The following is a 23,385-nucleotide window of genomic DNA, read 5'->3' as shown; positions in this document are numbered from 1 at the left end:
ACAAGACAAGGCTCTAACCCTACAGTTTCAGTAGACAAGACAATGCTCTAACCCTACAGTACAATAGACAAGACAAGGCTCTAACCCTACAGTACAATAGACAAGACAAGGCTCTAACCCTACAGTTTCAGTAGACAAGACAAGGCTCTAACCCTACAGTTTCAGTAGACAAGACAAGGCTCTAACCCTACAGTTTCAGTAGACAAGACAAGGAACTCAATATCTAACTGTGACCGGCTTAAGTCGTCATCAGATGTCGTTGGGCAAATGCCATCTGAACAGAGCTTAACTGGAAGTGATTGCTGGTGAGCCGACTAACTCCCTCCTTGTTTCCTGAGGAGACAGCAGTCCGACAACCCTTGAGAGAGGTTGTAGTGGATACCACTGCTTACTGAGTTAACACAAGGAAAATGGTGGTGAATGGCTTTCTCAGACCTATGGAATACTGATTTTGCTCTTGGTTAGGCTCTGGCATTGAAGATAAATCATCATTATGAGACATAAGGAACCTCTGCATCGCTTGGCTATTGGTTGGCTCTGGAATTCCTGATTTGGAATACATTTGGATTAACTACGTGGGATCATTGCAATTTGAAACCAAAAGCCAGACTTCTTGGTGTGCTTGGGCTCCTTCCCACGACCTGTTGACTTGGTTCTTCTCTGAAACCCTGTGGATATTATACATAATAGAGACCAGGAGGAGAGACAGAGAGACAGAGAGACAGAGAGAAAGAGAAAGAGAGGCACAGAGAGAGAGAGACAGAGAGAGAGAGAGAGAGAGAGAGAGAGAGAGAGAGAGAGAGAGAGAGAGAGAGAGAGAGAGAGAGCAGAATAAATAATTACTGTACGTTATTATAAGGCATGAACTCCCTTTCAAAGAGCACAAAGAGCAGGGGGAAGCAGCGAAAGCGTTCTGCAGGAGACGGTGTTGACGTGGCCCTATATTGCCCCCTCCATGGGGTACGGCTCGGCCATCTCTGTGAGTATTGGGGGACAGAAAGAGGAGGTTTCTGTGTGTTCTCTCTGTATGTGTGTAGATTTTATTTTCCGCTGTGTCGTTCTCCCTAGTTTGGCTGTTGGAGAGTAAAGCAGCTTTGGGAAAGTCCAACTGGCCAGGCCGGGTGTTAAAGGGGCGGAGCAACAAAGACGGATTATAGACCACACTGGGAGGACGCTGTGGAAATTAGTTTTTTATTTGTAATTTTATTTCATTAGGCAAGTCAGTTAAGAACAAATTCTTATTTACAATGGCGGCCTACCAAAATGCAAAAGGCCTCCTGTGGGGACGGGGGTCTGTGATTAAAAATACATTTAATAAAAATATAGGACAAAAAAATACTTCATGACAAGAGAGACAACACAACACTACATAAAGAGAGACCTAAGACAACAACATAGCATGGCAGCAACACATGACAACACAGCATGGTAGCAACACAACATGACATCATGGTAGCAACACAACATGACATGGTAGCAAAACAACATAACTACAACATGGTAGCAACACAACATGACAACATAGCATGGCAGCAACACAACATGACATCATGGTAGCAACACAACATGACAACATGGTAGCAACACAACAAGACAACATAGCATGGTAGCAACACAACAGGACAACATAGCATGGCAGCAACACAACATGACATCATGGTAGCAACACAACATGACAACATAGCATGGCAGCAACACAACATGACATCATGGTAGGAACACAACATGACAACATGGTAGCAACACAACAAGACAACATAGCATGGTAGCAACACAACAGGACAACATAGCATGGTAGCAACACAACATGACATCATGGTAGCAACACAACATGACATCATGGTAGCAACACAACAAGACAACATAGCATGGCCCAGGACCACTCACTACAGGGTTAGTTCCACACAGGCCCAGGACCACTCACTACAGAGTTAGGCCCACACAGGCCCAGGACCACTCACTACAGGGTTAGGCCCACACAGGCTCAGGACCACTCACTACAGAGTTAGGCCCACACAGGCCCAGGACCACTCACTACAGGGTTAGGCCCACACAGACCCAGGACCACTCACTACAGAGTTAGGCCCACACAGGCCCAGGACCACTCACTACAGGGTTAGGCCCACACAGGCTCAGGACCACTCACTACAGAGTTAGGCCCACACAGGCCCAGGACCACTCACTACAGGGTTAGGCCCACACAGGCCCAGGACCACTCACTACAGGGTATGGCCCACACAGGCCCAGGACCACTCACTACAGGGTATGGCCCACACAGGCCCAGGACCACTCACTACAGGGTTAGGCCCACACAGGCCCAGGACCACTCACAGGGTTAGGCCCACACAGGCCCAGGACCACTCACTACAGGGTTAGGCCCACACAGGCCCAGGACCACTCACTACAGAGTTAGGCCCACACAGGCCCAGGACCACTCACTACAGGGTTAGGCCCACACAGGCTCAGGACCACTCACTACAGAGTTAGGCCCACACAGGCCCAGGACCACTCACTACAGGGTTAGGCCCACACAGGCCCAGGACCACTCACTACAGGGTATGGCCAACACAGGCCCAGGACCACTCACTACAGGGTATGGCCCACACAGGCCCAGGATCACTCACTACAGGGTTAGGCCCACACAGGCCCAGGACCACTCACTACAGGGTTAGGCCCACACAGGCCCAGGACCACTCACTACAGGGTTAGGCCCACACAGGCCCAGGACCACTCACTACAGGGTTAGGCCCACACAGGCCCAGGACCCCTCACTACCTCATTTTAAAGGGGTAATGTTGATTAATGTGTTTATATTGAGTAGACATACCTGTCAGGATTTGTCACATTTGACAAAAACTTCCTGTATGTCAACAGACTTGACATACTTACTTATAGAAGTATGTGGACACCCCTTCATACACTATATATACAGAAGTATGTGGACACCCCTTCATACACTATATATACAGGACACCCCTTCATACACTATATATACAGAAGTATGTGGAAACCCCTTCATACACTATATATACAGAAGTATGTGGACACCCCTTCATACACTATATATACAGAAGTATGTGGACACCCATTAATACACTATATATACAGCAGTATGAGGACACCCCTTCATACACTATATATACAGAAGTATGTGGACACCCATTCATACACTATATATACAGAAGTATGTGGACACCCCTTCATACACTAAATATACAGAAGTATGTGGAAACCCCTTCATACACTATATATACAGAAGTATGTGGAAACCCCTTCATACACTATATATACAGAAGTATATGTACACCCCTTCATACACTATATATACTGAAGTATGTGGACACCCCTTCATACACTATATATACAAATGTATGTGGACACCCCTTCATACACTATATATACAAATGTATGTGGACACCCCTTCATACACTATATATACAAATGTATGTGGACACCCATTCAAATGACTGGATTCAGCTATTTCAGCCACAACCCTTTCTGACAGATGTATACATTCGAGCGCACAGCCATGCAATCTCCATAGACAAACATTGGCAGTAGAATGGCCTTACTGAAGAGCTCAGTGACTTTCAATGTGGCACCGTCATAGGATACCACATTTCCAACAAGTCAGTTCATAAAATATCTGCCCTGCTGGAGCTGCCTCGGTCAACTGTGAGTGTTGTTATTGTGAAGTAAGAAAGTCTAGGAGCAACAACGGCTCAGCCGCGAAGTGGTAGACCACACAAGTTCACAGAACGGGACTGCCGAATGCTAAAGTGTGTAGCGTGTAAAAATAGTCTGTCCTCGGTTGCAACACTCACTATTGAGTTCTAAGCTGTCTCTGGAAGCAACGTCAGCACAATAATTGTTTGTCGGGAGCTCATAAAATGGGTTTCCATGGCCAAGCTGCCGCACACAAGCCTAAGATCACCACGCACAATGCTAAAGCATTGGCTGGAGTGTTGTGAAGCTCACCGCCATTGGACCTCACTAATGCTCGTGGCTGAATGGAAGCAAGTCCCTGCAACAATGTTCCAACATCTAGTGGAAAGCTTTCCCACGAGAGTGAAGGCTGTTATAGCAGCAAAGGGAGGACCGACTCCATATTAATGACCATGATTTTGGAATGAGATGTTCGACAACCAGGTGTCCAGATACTTTTGGTAATATAGTGTAAGACTAATTGAGGAAATTTATGATGAGATTAGGTTGAGTATTGATGTTCAGTGGTAGCAGCTGATATTTCAAGATGTAGGATGGTTGTTTGAGGGTATATTTCTATACTCTGTGGTTTTCTGGATCTAAAGTATAGTGGTGGATATTAAAGTATAGTGGTGGATATTGAAGTATAGTGGTGGATATTGGGTATATTTCTATACTCTGTGGTTTTCTGGATCTAAAGTATAGTGGTGGATATTAAAGTATAGTGGTGGATATTGAAGTGTAGTGGTGGATATTGAAGTATGCTCTACCAAGTGAGTACAGAAGGATATTGAAGTATAGTGGTGGATATTGAAGTATAGTGGTGGATATTGAAGTGTAGTGGTGGATATTAAAGTGTAGTGGTGGATATTAAAGTATAGTGGTGGATATTGAAGTATAGTGGTGGATATTGAAGTGTAGTGGTGGATATTAAAGTATAGTGGTGGATATTGAAGTGTAGTGGTGGATATTGAAGTATAGTGGTGGATATTGACGTGTAGTGGTGGATATTGAAGTGTAGTGGTGGATATTAAAGTATAGTGGTGGATATTGAAGTGTAGTGGTGGATATTGAAGTATAGTGGTGTATATTCAGGTATAGTGATGGATATTGAAGTGTAGTGGTGGATATTGAAGTGTAGTTGAAAATATTGAAGTGTAGTGGTGGATATTGAAGTGTAGTTGAAAATATTGAAGTGTAGTGGTGGATATTGAAGTGTAGTGGTGGATATTGAAGTGTAGTGGTGGATATTGAAGTGTAGATGTGTAATATTGAAGTGTAGTGGTGGATACTGAAGTGTAGTGGTGGATATTTAAAGTATAGTGGTGGATATTGAAGTGTAGTTGAAAACATTGAAGTGTAGTGTTGGATACTGAAGTGTAGTGGTGGATATTCAGGTATAGTGGTGGATATTCCGATATAGTGGTGGATATTCAAGTATAGTGATGGCTATTGAAGTGTAGTGGTGGATATTGAAGTGTAGTGGTGGATATTGAAGTGTAGTGGTGGATATTGAAGTGTAGTGGTGGATATTGAAGTGTAGTGGTGGATATTGAAGTGTAGTGGTGGATATTGAAGTGTAGTGCTGTATATTAAAGTTTAGATGAAAATATTGAATTTTAGTGGTGGATATTGAAGTATAGTGTTGAAGTAAATTACCAATCTGTTCTTCCTACTATCACGGCCACCTAATCATCCCCAGTTTCCAATTGGCTCATTCGTCCCCCTTCCCCTCCCCTGTGTTCCCGAGGTCGTTGCTGTAAATGAGAATGTTTTCTCAGTCAATTTACCTGGTGAATTAGGGTTCAAAATGAATAAATAAAATCTCTATGAAGCAGGTGTTTGGATGATATAGTCACAGATGTTGTTAAACCCAAGACGTAGTCAAGGGCAAGCAAACCATGCCAAATATCTCCTCCAAACACCGGCTTCGAGGGCATTATTATTTTTGTACAACAGGTTTACCAACATATTCAAATAATGATTGACGTATATTCATTGAAAACGTTATTTTGATGAATTTATTCATACTTTCCATGAGATATTGTCCCAACACAACCAAGGGATGCTGCCCAAGCCGGGTGGTTGTACATTTTATCAGTTAGGTTACCAGAGATGCGACCAGGATAGTGTGAAGAGTGAGAAGTTAGGACTAGCTAGTGAACCAGGTTGGTGTAGTTCTTGGCCTAGCTTGTGAAACAGGTTGGTGTGGAAAGTTAGACCTAGCTAATGAAACAGATTGGTTTAGGAAGTTAGACCTAGCTAATGAAACAGATTGGTTTAGGAAGTTAGACCTAGCTAATGAAACAAGTTGGTTTGGAAAATTAGGCAAGGCTAGTGAAACAGGTTGGTGTTGAGAGTGTAGAGAGTTCAGCCTAGCTAGTGAAACAGGTTGGGGTGGAGTGAGTGGAGAGTTAGGTGTAGCTAGTGAAACAGGGTGGTGTAAAGAGTTGAGAGAGTTAGACCTAGCTAGTGAACCAGGTAGGTGTGGAAAATTAAGCGTATCTAATAAAACAGGTTGGGTGGAGATTTAGGCAAATCTAGTGAAACAGGTCGGTGTGCAGTGTGTGGACAGTTAGGCGTATTTAGTGAAACAGCTCGGTGTGCAGTTTGTGGAGTGTTAAACAGGTTGGTGTGGAGTTAGTGGAGTGTTAGTCTTAGCAAGTGAAACAGGATGGTGTGGACAGTTAGGGCTAACTAGTGAAACAGGTTGGTGTGTTTAAACATGGTTTGTGTGGTGAATTAAGACTAGCTAGTGAAACACATTGGTGTGGAGAGTCCGTAGTGCTATGCTATGCCTAGATAGTGAAACAGGTTGGTGTTGAGAGTTTGGAGAGCTCGGCCTGGCTGCTGAAAAATATAGGTTTGGCGAGTATGAACTGTTTGGCCTAGCTTGTAAAAAACGTTGGTGTGGAGAGTGGAAAGTTAGGCCTAGCTAGTGAAACAGGTTAGTGTGGAGAGTTAGGCCTAGCTAGTGAAACAGGTTTGTATGGAGAGAGTGGATAGTTAGACCTAGCTTGTGATAAAATGTGGTGTGGAGAGTGGAATGTAATGCCAAGCTAGTGAACCAGGATGATGTAGAGTTTTACAGGTTGGTGTATAGAGATAGGCAAGGCTAGTGAAATAGGCTGTTGTGGAGAATGTGGAGTGTTCATCCTAGCTAGTGTAACATGTTGGTGTGGAGAGTAAGGCCTAGCTGGTGAAAAAGATTGGTGTGGAGAGTTATGCCTAGCTGGTGAAAAAGATTGGTGTGGAGAGTGTGGAGAGTTATGCCTAGCTAGTGAAAAAGGTTGGTTTGGAGAGTGAAGATATTTGCCTAGCTAGTGAAACAGGTTGGTGTTGGGAGTTAGGTCTAGCTCGTGAAAAATGTTGGTGTGCTAGAGTTAGGCCGAGCTAGTAAAAAAGGTTTGTATGGAGAGTTAGGCCTATCTAATGAAACACGTTGATGTAGAGTGTCAGGCCTGGCTAGGGAGACAGATTGGTGTGAAGAGATTGGAGAGTTAGGCCTAGCATGTGAAACAGGTTGGTATGGAGAGTTAGTCATAGCTAGTGAAACAGGTTGGTGTTGTGAGTCTGGAGAGTTAGGCCTAGCTAGCAAAACAGATTGGTGGAGAAAGTGAAATTGTTTTCTTGATAGTGAACCAGGTTGGTGTGGAGAGTGTTTAGAGTTAGGCCTAGATTGTGAAACAGGTTGGTGTGGAAAGAGAGAAGATGATGAAACAGGGTAGTGTGGAGAGAGTGGAAATGTAGTCCTAGCTAGCCAAACAGGTTGGTGTGGAAAATTTGTAGTAACTAGTGTAACAGTTTGGTGTGTAGAGTGTGGAGAGTTATGCCTAGCTATTGAAACACGTTGGTGTGGAGAGTTAAGCAAATAAAATCAAATTGTATTAGTCACATGCACCGAATAGGTGAAATGCTTACTTACGAGCCCCTAACCAACAATGCAGTTTAAAAAAATACAAATAAGAGCAGCAGTAAAATAACAATAGCGAGACTATATACAGGGGGGTACTGGTACAGAGTCAATGTGCCGGTTAGTTGAGATACATGTAGGTAGAGTTATGAAAGTGACTATAGATCATAACAACATAGAGTAGCAACGGTGTAAAAGAGGAAGGGGGAGGTCAACGCAAGTAGTCTGGGTAGACATTTAATTAGATGTTAAGGAGTCTAATGGCTTGGGGGTAGAAGCTGTTTAGAAGCATCTTGGATCTTGACTTGGCGCTCCGGTACCGCTTGCCGTGCGGTAGCAGAGAGAACAGTCTATGATTAGGGTGGCTTTGACAATTTTTAGGGCCTTCCTCTGACACCGCCTGGTATAGAAGTCCTGGATGGCAGGAAGCTTGGCCCAGTGATGTACTGGGCCTTTTGCACGACCCTCTGTAATGCCTTGAAGTCGAAGGCCAAGCAGTTGCCATACCAGGCAGTGATGCAACCAGTCAGGATGCTCTCGATGGTTCATCTGTAGAACCTTTTGAGGATCTGAGGACCCATGTCAAATCTTTTCAGTCTCCTGTTGGGGAATAGGTTTTGTTTTGCCCTCTTCACCACTGTCTTGGTGTGCTTGGACCATGTTAGTTTGTTGGTGATGTGGATGCCAAGGAACTTGAAGCTCTCAACCTACTCCACTACAGCCCCGTCGATGAGAATTGGGGCGTGCTCAGTCCTCTTTTTCCTGTAGTCCACAATCATCTCCTTTGTCTTGATCACGTTGAGAGAGAGGTTGTTGTCCTGGCACCACACGGCCAGGTCTCTGACCTCATCCCTATAGGCTGTCTCTTCATTGTCGGAGATCAGGCCTAACACTGTTGTATCATTGGCAAACTCAATGATGTTGTTGAAGTCACGCCTGGCCGTGCAGTCATGAGTGAACAGGGAGTTTGAGTTTATTAAATTTTTTTACAGGGACAGAGCACATGAATCATCGTTTCGGTAAAAGTGCCGGTTTTAGCCAGCCGGCTAATTTTCAACCCCAGTCCCTGGGCAGGTTATTAAAAACAATTACAATAACAGTACAGACAGTCATTGAGCTTGAGCACACGCAGAGCAACATGGGACAATAATGATGTAGCATGCAGACTGAGCAACAAAGCACAAAATGCAACAATTCAAGAATACAGGAGGGGACTGAGCACGCACCCCGGGGTTCATGTGTTGAGGATCAGCGTGGCGGATGTGTTGTTACTTACCCTTACCACCTGGTGGCAGTCCGTCAGGAAGTCCAGGATCCAGTTGCAGAGGGAGGTGTTCAGTCCCAGGGTCCTTAACTTTGTGATGAGCTTTGAGGGCACTATGGTGTTGAACGCTGAGCTGTGGTCAATTAATAATATTCTCACATAGGTGTTCCTTTTGTCCAGGTGGGAAAGGGCAGTGTAGAGTGCAGTAGAGATTGCATCATCTGTGTATCTGTTGGGGCAGTATGCAAATTGGAGTAGGTCTAGAGTTTTTTATATTTCACCTTTATTTAACCAGGTAGGCTAGTTGAGAACAAGTTCTCTTTTACAACTGCAACCTGGCCAAGATAAAGCAGTGCAACACAAACAACACAGAGTTACACATGGAATAAACAAAACATACAGTCAATAACACAGGAGAAAAAAGTATTAATACAGTGTGTGGAAATGAGGTAAGATAAGGGAGGTAAGGCAATAAATAGGCCATAAATAATTACAATTTAGCAGTTAAACATTTGATTAATAGACTGGAGTGATAGATGTGCAGAAGATGAATGTGCAAGTAGAGATACTGGGGTGCAAAGGAGCAAAAATAAATAAATAACAATATGGGGATGAGGTAGTTGGATGGGCAGATAGGCTATGTACAGGTGGGCTATGTACAGGTGCAGTGATCTGTGAGCTGCTCTGACAGCTGGTGCATAAAGTTAGTGAGAGAGATATGAGTCTCCAGCTTCAGTGATTTTTGCAATTCGTTCCAGTCATTGGCAGCAGAGAACTGGAAGGAAAGGTGGCCAAATGAGGAATTGGCTTTGGGGGTGACCAGTGAAATATGCCTGCTGAAGTGCCTGCTATGGGTGGGTGCTGCTTTGGTGACCAGTGAGCTGAGATAAGGTGGGGCTTTAATTAACTAGCAAAGACTTATAGATGACCTGGAGCCAGTGGGTTTGGCGACTAATATGAAGTGAGGGCCAGCCAACGAGAGCATACAGTTCGCAGTGGTGGATAGTGTTTGGGGCCTTGGTGACAAAATGGATGGCACTGTGATAGACTGCATCCAATTTGCTGAGTAGAGTGTTGGAGGCTATTTTGTAAATTACATCGCCGAAGTCAAGGATCGGTAGGATAGTCAGTTTTACGAGGGTATGTTTGGTAGTGAGTGAAGGATGCTTTGTTGCGAAATAGGATGCCGATTCTAGATTTAATTTTGGATTGGAGATGTTTAATGTGAGTCTGGAAGGAGAGTTTACAGTCTAACCCAGAGGTGGGCAAACTTTTTGACTCGCGGGCCACAATGGGTTCTAAAATTTGACAGAGGGGCCGGGCCAGGAGCATTTGGAGGGAGTGTTTGGGCCGGATATACTAAAGCATTAAATGTAGTGTGTGCAAACCTCATAGCACAGTAAGAACACTACAACCCAATTTATTAACTCTCTTTCAAATGTGAAAAATAGCCCTTATCAGTTAATAAATTTGTCTCAAGGAATATGCAAGATATGGCATTTACATACTATTTCGCAGATACTGGGAGGAGGAAATGTAAATAGATTAAAATAACATACGCACCGTTATTTATCAAAATTGCGTCTGTTTTTAATAAGTTTCAATCGAAGGTGCAAAGTTAAAGAAATCAACATTTATTGAAAAATGGAATCACTTTCAACATTCAAAACATAACGAAATACTCAAGCTCAATAATATCTACTTGTGTTTAAATTTAAATTAAGAGCGATGTGCTGCGTGTTAATTAAGCTACTGTACCGCTGCTGTGCGTAAATGCGCATTGCTCTTAATTAAAAGACGTACTTCCAAACTTTCCATATGCATGTCCACTCCTTATTAAACACTCGGCATTCGCTGTCCACTTTCCTTCTCTTTGGTCCGCTCATTTTCACAGAAGGGCTTAATGGTGACGTGAAACGAACTGAAAATTAAAGTGAAATAAAGAGAAATACGCGCCACTCCAACAACGGTCAATGTGTTTTGAGTGCGCCATCTATTGGGGAAACGTGGGCATTGCAGGGAAAGGGGAAAAAAGGAGGTTTTTACTCTAATTTGGACAAGTTCGGCGGGCCGGATTAAAAAGCCTAACGGGCCGTATGTGGCCCGCGGGCCGTCGTTTGCCCATGTCTGGTCTAACCAGACACCTAGTTATTTGTAGTTGTCCACATAGAACCGTCCAGAGTAGTGATGCTGGACGGGCGGGCAGGTGCTGGTAGCGATCGGTTGAAGAGCATGCATTTAGTTTTACTTGCATTTAAGAGCAGTTGGAGGCCACGGAATGAGAGTTGTATGGAATTGAAGCTAGCCTGGAGGTTAGTTAACACAGTGTCCAAAGAAGGGCCAGAAGTATACAGAATGGTGTCGTCTGCGTAGAGGTGGATCAGAGACTCACCAGCAGCAAGAGCGACATCATTGATGTATACAGAGAAGAGATCCGGCCCGAGAATTGAACCCTGTGGCACCCCCATAGAGACTGCCAGAGGTCCGGACAACAGGCCCTCCGATTTGACACACTGAACTCTGTCTGTGAAGTCGTTGGTGAACCAGGTGAGGCAGTCATTTGAGAAACCAAGGCTGTTGAGCCTGCCGATAAGAATGTGACGATTGACAGAGTCGAAAGCCTTGGCCAGGTCGATGAGTACAGCTGCATAGTATTGTCTCTTATCGATGGAGGTTATAATATCTTTTAGGACCTTGAGCATGGCTGAGGTGCACCTATGACCAGCTCTGAAACCAGATTGTATAGCGGAGAAGGTACAGTGGGATTCTAAATGGTCGGTGATCTGTTTGTTAATTTGGCTTTCGAAAACCTTAGAAAGGCAGGGTAGGATAGATATTGGTCTGTAGCTGTTTGGGTCTAGAGTGACTCCCTCTTCGAAGACCGCGGCAGCGTTCCAATCCTTGGGAATGTCAGACGATGCGAAAGAGAAGTTGACAGGCTAGTAATTAGGGTTACAACAATTTCATCTTATAGTTTTAGAAAGAGAGGGTCCAGATTGTCTAGTCCTGCTGATTTGTAGGGGTCCAGATTTTGCAGCTCTTTCAGAACATCAGCTATCTGGATTTGGGTGAAGGAAAAATGGGGGAGGCTTGGGCAAGTTGCTGTGGGGGGTGTAGGGCTGTAGACCAGGGTAGGGGTGGCCAGGTGGAAAGCGTGGCCGGCCGTAAGAAAAATCTGTATTGAAATTCTCAATTATTGTGGATTTATCAGTGGTGACAGTGTGTCCTAGCCTCAGTGCAGTGGGTAGCTGGGAGGAGGTGCTCTTATTCGCTATGGACTTTACAGTGTCCCAAAACCTTTTGAGTTTGTGCTGCAGGATGCAAATTTCTGTTTGGAAAAGCTAGCCTTTGCATTCCTAGCTGCCTGTGTATATTGGTTCCTAACTTCCCTGAAAAGTTGTATATCACGGTGGCTATTCGATTCTAATGCAGTACACCACAGGATGTTTTTGTGCTGGTCAAGGGCAGTCAGGTCTGGAGTGAACCATATCTGTTCATGGTTGAACATTTTTTGAATAATTTTTTAAAGATTGTGAGGAAAGCACTTTTAAAGAATAACCAGAATAACCTTCTACTGACAGAATGAGGTCACTATCCTTCCAGGATACCCGGGCCAGGTGGGTTAGAAAGGCGTTCTCTGAAGTGTTTTAGGGAGCATTTGACAGTGATGAGGGGTGGTCATTTGACAGCAGACCCATTGCGGACGCAAGCAATGAGGCAGTGATCGCTGAGATCCTGGTTGAAGACAGCGGAGGTGTATTTGGAGGGCATGTTGGTTAGGATGCTATCTATGAGGGTGCCTGTTTTTACGGATTTGGGCTTGTACTTGGTAGGTTCATTGATAATTTGTATGAGATTGAGGGCATCAAGCTTAGATGGTAGGATGGCCGGGGTGTTAAGGGTGTCCCAGTTTAGGTCACCGAACAGCAAGAGCTCTGAAAATAGATGGGGTGGCAATCAATTCACATGGTGTCCAGGGCATAGCAAGCGGCAACGGTGAGAGACTTTTTTCTGGAAAGATGGATTTTTAAAAGTAGAAGCTCAAATTGTTTGGGCACAGACCTGGATAGTAAGACAGAACTCTGCAGGCTATCTCTGCAGTAGATTGCAACTCCGCCCCTTTGGCAGTTCTATCTTGTCGGAAAATGTTATAGTTAGGGATGGACATTTCAGGGTTTTTGGTGACCTTCCTAAAACAGGATTCAAACACGACTAGGACATCTGGGTTGGCAGAGTGAACTAAAGCAGTGAATAAAACAAACTTAGGGAGGAGGCTTCTAATGTTAACATGCATGAAACCAAGGCTTTTACGGTTACAGAAGTAATCAAATGAGAGAACCTGGGGAATAGGAATGGAGCTAGGCACTGTAGATCCTGGATTAACCTCTACGCCACAAGAGGAGCAGAGAAGGAATAGGATAAGGGTATGAACTGGTTGTCTAGTGCATTCGGAACAGAGGGTTAAAGGAGCAGGTTTCTGGGCGCGGTAGAATAGATTCAATGCATTTTGTTCAGACAAAGGTATGGTAGGATGTGAATGCAGTTAAGGTAAACCTAGGCATTGAGTGAAGATGAGACAGGTATTGTCTCTAGAGACATCAATTAAACCAGATGAGGTCACCGCATGTGTGGGAGGTGGGACAAGAGATTTAGCTAATGCATATTGAGCAGGGCTGGAGGCTCTACAGTGAAATAAGACAAAACAGCAATGGACAAGGCATATTGACGTTAAGGGGAGGCATGCGTAGCCGAGTGATCATTGGGTCCAGTGAGTAGCTGGGCGGGCTGGAGACGGCGATTCAGACAGCGAGCGGGCCTGGGATAGCAGGCTAGCAGAAGGGCCTTGGAGGGACGTCACGACAGAAGAAGTCTGTTGTAGTCCCTTTGTGCTTTTATGTCGGCAGACCAGTCGTGATGGATCAGTTTCTGGGATAATGGTGTTGATGTGAGCCATGACCAGCCTTTCAAAGCACTTCATGGCTACAGACGTGAGTGACAAGGATCGGTAGTTGTTTAGGCAGGTTACCTGGGCACAGGCACTACGTTGGTCTGCTTAAAACATGTTGGAATTATGAAGTCAGACAGGGAGATGTTGAAAATGTCAATGAAGACACTTGCCGGTTGGTCAGCGCATGCTTGCAGTACACATTCTGGTAATCTAACTGGCCCTGCGGCCCTGTGAATGTTGACCTGTTTAAAGGTCTTACTCACATTGGCTGTGGAGAGCGTGATCACACAGTCAGGCCCTGCCACATCTGACTTGCGTCAGAGCCGGTGAAGTACGATTCGATCTTAGTCCTATATTGACGCTTTGCCTGTTTGATGGTTCATCGGATGGCATAGCTGGATTTCTTATAAGCTTCCAGGTTAGAGTTCCACTCCTTGAAAGCGGTAGCTCACGCCTTCAGCTCAGTGCGGATATTGCCTGTAATCCATGGCTTCTGGTTGGAGTATGTACGTACTGTCACTGTGGGGACGACATCATCGATGGACTTATTGATGAAGCCAATGACTGATGTGGTGTACTCCTCAATTCCATTGGCGGAATCCCGGAACATATTCCAGTCTGCACTAGCAAAACAGTCCTGTAGCTTAGCATTTGCTTCATCTGACCACTTTTTTATTGATCTAGTCACTGGTGCTTCATGCTTTAATTTTGGCTTGTAAGCAGGAATCAGGAGGATAGAATTATGGTCAGATTTGACAAATGGAGGGTGGGGGAGAGCTTTGTACATCTCTGTGTGTGGAGTAAAGGTGGTCTAGTCCCCCCCTCTAGTTACACATTTAACATGCTGGTAGAAATTTGGTAAAACGGATTTAAGTTTCCCGGCCACCTTTCGGTGAGCGTTATCTTGTTTATGGAGGAACACAGCTCATTCAATGCTGTCTTAGTTCCAGCCTCTGTCTGTGGGGGCATGTAAACAGCTACGAATAATACGGATGAAAACTCTCTAGGTAGGTAGTGTGGTCTACAGATTATCATGAGATACTCTACCTCAGGCTAGCAATAGTTTGAGACTTCCTTAGATATCGTGCACCAGCTGTTATGTCCACCTCCCCATTTCTTACCAGACGCCGCTGTTCTATCCAGCCGGTGCAGCGTAAAACCAGCCAGCTGTATGTTGATAGTGTTGTATTTCAGCCACGACACTGTGAAACATCAGATATGACAGTTTTGAATGTCCCGTTGGTAGTTTCATCTGCTGCATAGGTAATCGATTTTATTGTCCAAAGATTGCACGTTTGCTAGCAGAATGAAAGGAAGTGGGGGTTTATTCCATTGCCTACGAATTCTCAGGAGGCAGCCCGCCCTCTGGCCCCTTTTTCTCCACCTCCTCTTCACACAAATCACAGGGATCTGGGCCTGTTCCCGAGAAAGCAGTATATCGTTCGCGTCGGGCTCGTCAGACTCATTAAAGGAAAAAAAGGATTCTGCCAGTCCGTGGACAGTAATTGCAGTCCTGATGTCCAGAAGTTATTTTCGGTCATAAAAGACAGTAGTGGCATCATTATGTACAAAATAAGTAAAAAAATAAGTTACAACCAATGCAAATAAATGAACAAAAAAACCTAATCGGTTGGGGGCACGTAAAACGTCTGCCTTCTCCGGCACCATCTAATCCTAGGTAGTGAAACAGGTTGGTGTGGAGAGAGTGGCGTAGATTGTGAAAGAAATTGGTGTGGAGATGTAGGTATGTGGAGAGTGAATAGATGTGCCTATCTAGTGAAACAGGTTGGTGTTGAGAGCCTAGAGTGTTAGGCCTAGCTATTTAAAAACATTGGTGTGGAGAGTAAAGCCTAGCTAGTAAAACATGTTACTGTGGAGATTTAGGCCTAGCTATCAAAACAGGTTGGTGTGGAGAGTTAGGCCTAGCTATTGAATCATGTTGGTGTGGAGAGTTGATCATAGGTAGTGAAACATGTTGGTGTGGCGAGTTAGGCATAGCTAGTAATACAGACTGTTGTGAATAATTAGGCCTAGCAAGTGAAACAGGTTAATATGGAGATAGTGGAGAGTTAGGCCTAGCTTGTGACATAACTTGCTGAGGAAAGAATGGAAAGTTACGCCTAGCTAATGAAACGTTGTGGAGAGAGTAGAGGGTTAGGCCTAGCTAGTGAAACATGTTGGAGTGGAGAGTTAGGCCTAGCTGGTGAAGTAGGTTGGTTTGGAGAGTTAGGCTTAGGTAGTGAAACATGTTGGTCTGGATAGTTTAGCCTAGATAGTGAAACAGGTTGGTGTGGAGAGTGTGAAGCGTCAGGCCTAGAAAGTGAAACAGGTTGGTGTGGAGAGTGTGAAGCGTTAGGCCTAGATAGTGAAACAGGTTGGTGTGGAGAGTGTGAAGCGTTAGGCCTAGATAGTGAAACAGGTTGGTGTGGAGAGTGTGAAGCGTTAGGCCTAGATAGTGAAACAGGTTGCTAGTGAAACAGCTTGGTGTGAAGAGAGATGAGAGTTAGGCCTAGAAAGTGAAACAGGTTGGTGTGGAGAGTTAGTAAAAACATTTAGTGTGGAGAGTTAGGACTAGCTAGCGAAACAGGTTGGTGTGGAGAGAGTGCAAAGTTAGTCCTAGTTAGTGAAACAGGTTGGCGTTGAGATTTGGGTGTAGGTAGTGAAACAGGTTGGTTTGGATAGTTAGTTGTAGCTAGTGAAACAGGTTGGTTTGGAGAGCTAGGCATAGTGAAACAGTTCGTGGGCAGAGTTCGGCATGGCTAGTGAAAGGTTGGTTTGGAGAGTGTGAAGTGTTAGGCCTAGATAGTGAAACATGTTGGTGTGGAGAGTTAGTAAAACATTTTAGTGTGGAGAGTTGGTTCTAGCTAGTGAAACAGGTTTTGTGGAGGAAGTGGAAAGTTACTCCTAGCTAGTGAAACAGGTTGGCTTTGAGAGTTGGGTGTAGCTAGTAAAACAGGTTGGTGTAGAAAGTTGAGAGTTAGACCTAGCTAGTGAAACAGGTTTGTTTGGAGAGTTAGGCATGGCTAGTGAAAGGTTGGTGTTGAGAGTGTGGGAAGTTTGGCCTAGTTAGTAAAACAGGTAGGTGTTGAGATGTAGGCATGACTAGTGAAACGGATTGGTGTGGATAGAGTGGAGAGTTAGGCGTAGCTAGTGGAACAGGTTGGTGTGGAGGGAGTGGAAAGTTAGTCCTAGCTAGTGAAACAGGTTGGTAAGGAGAGTGTAGAGAGTTTAGCCTAGTTAATGAAAGGTTTGTGTGGAGAGTTAGGTCTCGCCCCCCTTCGGTCTTGGTCTTGCCTCTGACTTGATTTTCTCTGGTAGCATAGTCCGGGTAGCCATTTGATTAGCTGTTCAGGAGTATTATGGCTTGGGGGTAAAAGCATTTGAGCATTCATTTTGGTCCCAGACTTGGTGGTCCGGTATCACTTGCCATGTGGTAGCAGAGAGAACAGTCTATGATGGGGTGGCTGGGGTCTTTGACAATTTTTAGGGCTGGGGTCTTTGACAATTTTCCTCTGACACTGCCTGGTATAGAGGTCCTGGATGGCAGGCAGTTTAGTCCCAGTGATGTACTGGGCCGTAAGCACTACCCTTTGTAGTGCCTTGCGGTTGGAGGCACAGCAGTTGCTGTACCAGGCATGGTCGGGATGCTCTCGGTGTTGCAGCTGTAGAACCTTTTGAGGATCTGAGGACCTATGCAAAATTTGTTAAGTTGACTGAGGGGCCAGCATCCTGGAGTCGCCTCTTCACTGTTGACGTTGAGACTGGTGTTTTGCGGGTACTATTTAATGAAGCTGCCAGTTGAGGATTTGTGAGGCGTCTGTTTCTCAAACTAGACACTCTAATGTGAAGGGAGTAGTGCACAGCATTGTATGAGACCTTCAGTTGTTTGGCAATTTTCGCATAGAATAGCCTTCGTTTCTCTCAGGAAGGATTGACTCACAAGTTTCAGAAGAAAGTTCTTTGTTTCTGGCCATTTTGAGCCTGTAATTGAACCTACAAATGCTGATGCTCCAGATACTCAACTAGTCTTAAGAAGGCCAGTTTTATTGCTTCTTTAATCAGAACAACAGTTTTCAGCTGACTAACATGATTGCAAAAGGGTTTTCTAATGATCAATTAGCCTTATAATATTGTAAACTTGGATTGGCTAACCCAACGTGCCATTGGAACACAGGACTGATGGTTGCTGATAATGTGCCTCTGTACGCCAATGTAGATATTCCATAAAAAAATATGCCTTTTCCAGCTACAATAGTCATTTACAACATTAACAATGTCTACACTGTATTTCGGATCAATTTGATTATATTTTAATGGACATAAAATGTCTAAGTGACCCCAAACTTTTGAACAGTAGTGCACATATGAGATGAGTAGAGTAAGACATTAACATTATTAAGGTGTCATTGTTTAAAAGTGACTAGTGATCCATTTATTTTAAAGTGGACAGGGATTTAAGTCTCAAATTAGGCAGACGCCTAATCAGCAGTCTGATGGCCTTGAGATAAAAGCTGTTTTTCAGTCTCTCGGTCCCAGTTTTGATGCACCTCGCCTTCTGGATGGTAAATGGGGTGAACAGGCAGTGGCTCGGGTGGTTATTGTTCTTGATTATCTTTTTGGCCTTCCTGTGACATTGGGTGCTGTAGGTGTCTTAGAGGGCAGGTAGTTTGCCCACAGTGATGCATTGTGCAGACAGCACCACCCTCTGGAGAGCCTTGCAGTTGAGGGCGGTGCAGTTGCTGCTGTTTCCTGAAGTCCATAATCATCTCCTTTATTTTGTTGACGGTGAGTGAGAGGTTGTTTTCCTGACACCGCACTCCGAGTGCCCTCACCTTGTCCCTGTAGGCTGTCTCATCGTTTTTGGTAATCAGGCCCACTACTGTTGTGTCATCTGCAAACTTGATTATTGAGTTTGAGGCGTGCATGACCACGAAGTCGTGGGTGAACAGGGAGTACAGGAGGGGGCTGAGCACGCACCATTCATAGGCTTCAGTGTTAAGGGTCAGCAAAGTGGTGATGTTGTTTCCTACCTTAAACACCTGGGGGCGGCCGTTAGAAAGTCCAGGACCCATTTGCACAGGGCGGGGTTGAGACCCATGGCCTCCAGCTTGATGATGAGCTTGGAGAGGGTACTATGGTGTTGAATGCTGAGCTGTAGTCAATGAACAGCATTCTTACATAGGTATTCCTCTTGTCCAGATGGGATAGGGCAGTGTGCAGTGTGATTGTGATTCAAATCAAATCAAATCAAATTTATTTATATAGCCCTTCGTACATCAGCTGATATCTCAAAGTGCTGTACAGAAACCCAGCCTAAAACCCCAAACAGCAAACAATGCAGGTGTAAAAGCACGGTGGCTAGGAAAAACTCCCTAGAAAGGCCAAAACCTAGGAAGAAACCTAGAGAGGAACCGGGCCAGTCCTCTTCTGGCTGTGCCGGGTAGAGATTATAACAGAACATGACCAAGATGTTCAAATGTTCATAAATGACCAGCATGGTCAAATAATAATAAGGCAGAACAGTTGAAACTGGAGCAGCAGCACAGTCAGATGGACTGGGGACAGCAAGGAGCCATCATGTCAGGTAGTCCTGGGGCACGGTCCTAGGGCTCAGGTCCTCCGAGAGAGGAAAGAAAGAGAGAATTAGAGAGAGCATATGTGGGGTGGCCAGTCCTCTTCTGGCTGTGCCAGGTGGAGATTATAACAGAACGTGGCCAAGATGTTCAAATGTTCATAAATGACCAGCATGGTTGAATAATAGTAAGGCAGAACAGTTGAAACTGGAGCAGGAGCATGGCCAGGTGGACTGGGGACAGCAAGGAGTCCTCATGTCAGGTAGTCCTGGGACATGGTCCTAGGGCCCAGGCCAGTTGAAACTGGAGCAGCAGCATGGCCAGGTGGACTGGGGACAGCAAGGAGTCATCATGTCAGGTAGTCCTGGGGCATGGTTCTAGGGCTCAGGTCCTCCGAGAGAGAGAAAGAAAGAGAGAAGGAGAGAATTAGAGAACGCACACTTAGATTTACACAGGACACCGAATAGGACAGGAGAAGTACTCCAGATAAACAAACTGACCCTAGCCCCCCGACACATAAACTACTGCAGCATAAATACTGGAGGCTGAGACAGGGGGTCAGGAGACACTGTGGCCCCATCCGAGGACACCCCCGGACAGGGCCAAACAGGAAGGATATAACCCCACCCACTTTGCCAAAGCACAGCCCCCACACCACTAGAGGGAAATCTTCAACCACCAACTTACCATCCTGAGACAAGGCCGAGTATAGCCCACAAAGATCTCCGACACGGTACAACCCAAGGGGTGGGGGAACCCAGACAGGCCGACCACAACAGTGAATCAACCCACCCAGGTGACGCATCCCCCCAGGGACGGCACGAGAGAGCCCCAGCAAGCCAGTGACTCAGCCCCCGTAACAGGGTTAGAGGCAGAGAATCCCAGTGGAAAAAGGGGAACCGGCCAGGCAGAGACAGCAAGGGCGGTTCGTTGCTCCAGAGCCTTTCCGTTCACCTTCCCACTCCTGGGCCAGACTACACTCAATCATATGACCCACTGAAGAGATGAGTCTTCAGTAAAGACTTAAAGGTTGAGACCGAGTTTGCGTCTCTACATGGGTAGGCAGACCGTTCCATAAAAATGGAGCTCTATAGGAGAAAGCCCTGCCTCCAGCTGTTTGCTTAGAAATTCTAGGGACAATTAGGAGGCCTGCGTCTTGTGACCGTAGCGTACGTATAGGTATGTACGGCAGGACCAAATCAGAGAGGTAGGTAGGAGCAAGCCCATGTAATGCTTTGTAGGTTAGCAATAAAACCTTGAAATCAGCCCTTGCTTTGACAGGAAGCCAGTGTAGAGAGGCTAGCACTGGAGTAATATGAGCAAATTTTTTGGTTCTAGTCAGGATTCTAGCAGCCGTATTTAGCACTAACTGAAGTTTATTTAGTGCTTTATCCGGGTAGCCGGAAAATAGAGCATTGCAGTAGTCTAACCTAGAAGTGACAAAAGCATGGATTAATTTTTCTGCATCATTTTTGGACAGAAAGTTTCTGATTTTTGCAATGTTACGTAGATGGAAAAAAGCTGTCCTCGAAATGGTCTTGATATGTTCTTCAAAAGAGAGATCAGGGTCCAGAGTAACGCCGAGGTCCTTCACAGTTTTATTTGAGACGACTGTACAACCATTAAGATTAATTGTCAGATTCAACAGAAGATCTCTTTGTTTCTTGGGACCTAGAACAAGCATCTCTGTTTTGTCCGAGTTTAATAGTAGAAAGTTTGCAGCCATCCACTTCCTTATGTCTGAAACACATGCTTCTAGCGAGGGCAATTTTGGTGCTTCACCATGTTTCATTGAAATGTACAGCTGTGTGTCATCCGCATAGCAGTGAAAGTTTACATTATGTTTTCGAATAACATCCCCAAGAGGTAAAATATATAGTGAAAACAATAGTGGTCCTAAAACAGAACCTTGAGGAACACCGAAATGTACAGTTGATTTGTCAGAGGACAAACCATTCACAGAGACAAACTGATATCTTTCCGACAGATAAGACCTAAACCAGGCCAGAACATGTCCGTGTAGACCAATTTGGGTTTCCAATCTCTCCAAAGAATGTGGTGATCGATGGTATCAAAAGCAGCACTAAGGTCTAGGAGCACGAGGACAGATGCAGAGCCTCGGTCCGATGCCATCAAAATGTCATTTACCACCTTCACAAGTGCCGTCTCAGTGCTATGATGGGGTCTAAAACCAGACTGAAGCATTTCGTATACATTGTTTGTCTTCAGGAAGGCAGTGAGTTGCTGCGCAACAGCCTTCTCTAAAATCTTTGAGAGGAATGGAAGATTCGATATAGGCCGATAGTTTTTTATATTTTCTGGGTCAAGGTTTGGCTTTTTCAAGAGAGGCTTTATTACTGCCACTTTTAGTGAGTTTGGTACACATCCAGTGGATAGAGAGCCGTTTATTATGTTCAACATAGGAGGGCCAAGCACAGGAAGCAGCTCTTTCAGTAGTTTAGTTGGAATAGGGTCCAGTATACAGCTTGAAGGTTTAGAGGCCATGATTATTTTCATCATTGTGTCAAGAGATATAGTACTAAAACACTTGAGCGTCTCTCTTGATCCTAGGTCCTGGCAGAGTTGTGCAGACTCAGGACAACTGAGGTTTGGAGGAATACGCAGGTTTAAAGAGGAGTCCGTAATTTGCTTTCTAATAATCATAATCTTTTCCTCAAAGAAGTTCATGAATTTATCACTGCTAAAGTGCAAGTCATCCTCTCTTGGGGAATGCTGCTTTTTAGTTAGCTTTGCCACAGTATCAAAAAGGAATTTCGGATTGTTCTTATTTTCCTCAACGAGCAGCAGTAAGGGCTCTTCGGTACTGCACGGTACCATCCTTCCAAGCTAGTCGGAAGACTTCCAGTTTGGTGTGGCGCCATTTCCGTTCCAATTTTCTGGAAGCTTGCTTCAGAGCTCGGGTATTTTCTGTGTACCATGGAGCTAGTTTCTTATGAGACATTTTTTTAGTTTTTAGGGGTGCAACTGCATCTAGGGTATTGCGCAAGGTTAAATTGAGATCCTCAGTTAGGTGGTTAACGGATTTTTGTCCTCTGGCGTCCTTGGGTAGGCAGAGGGAGTCTGGAAGGGCATCAAGGAATCTTTGTGTTGTCTGTGAATTTATAGCACGACTTTTGATTGCTTCGTCTGTGGACCAGTTGGGGCGATATGCAAACTGAAGTGGGTCTAGAGTGGCAGGTAAGGTGGAGGTAAAATGATCCTTAACTAGCCTCTCAAAGCACTTCATGATGTCAGAAGTGAGTGCTACGGGGCGGTAGTCATTTAGTTCAGTTATCTTTGCCTTCTTGGGTACAAGGAGATTGAATATATTTGTAAGCACATGCTCTGAGGACATGGCTAGGGATGTCGTCTGGGCCAGCAGCCTTGCGAGGGTTAACACGTTTAAATGTCTTACTCATGTCGGACACGGAGAAAGAGAGGGGGGTGGGCTGCAGTTCTTGGTAGCGGTCTGCGATAGTGGCACCATATTATCTTCAAAGAAGGTGTTTAGTTTGTCTGGAAGCGTGACATCGGTGTCCGTGACGTGGCTGGTTTTATTTCTGTAGTCCGTGATTGCCTGTAGACCCTGCCAGATACGTCTCGTGTCTAAGTCGTTGAATTAGGACTTCACTTTGTCCCTATACTGACATTTTGCTTGTTTGATTGTCTTGCGAAGGGAATAACTACACTGTTTATATTCAGCCATATTCCCAGACCTCTTTCCCATATTTTTACTTTAGAGGACGTTGTTGTTTTTATGGGCAGAGGCAACTTATTCCATTCTGAGGCTCCAGTATACAAGAAAGTACCTTTCCCAGCATTACTCCTGAACCTGTATAAGCACACATCAGAAACACCTGATCTGGTGCTGTGATTGTGTGCATCCCTAACACGAGGAAAGTCATCACTTAGATATCTGGGTGCAGGACCATAAATACTCCTGTAAACTAAACCTAGTCTAATCTGGGACACCCTAGCCTCA

General features: G+C 44.9%; 1 protein-coding gene across 1 annotated transcript in view; it reads left to right on the top strand.

Annotated features, from left to right (window-relative positions):
* Positions 1-339: 339 nt before the first annotated feature.
* The window catches only part of LOC124043065 (regulating synaptic membrane exocytosis protein 2), a 121,728-nt gene continuing 98,682 nt past the window's right edge, over positions 340-23,385 (top strand). Inside the window, exon 1 of the mRNA XM_046361237.1 lies at positions 340-979. The gene's annotated coding sequence lies outside the window, so the exon portion shown is untranslated. The remainder of the gene's footprint in view (positions 980-23,385) is intronic.

The sequence above is a fragment of the Oncorhynchus gorbuscha genome, linkage group LG09 (genome assembly GCF_021184085.1).
Source record: "Oncorhynchus gorbuscha isolate QuinsamMale2020 ecotype Even-year linkage group LG09, OgorEven_v1.0, whole genome shotgun sequence".
Lineage (NCBI taxonomy): Eukaryota > Metazoa > Chordata > Actinopteri > Salmoniformes > Salmonidae > Oncorhynchus > Oncorhynchus gorbuscha.
Note: the sequence above shows the minus strand (reverse complement) of the source record. Positions and strands in the feature narration are given on the sequence as shown.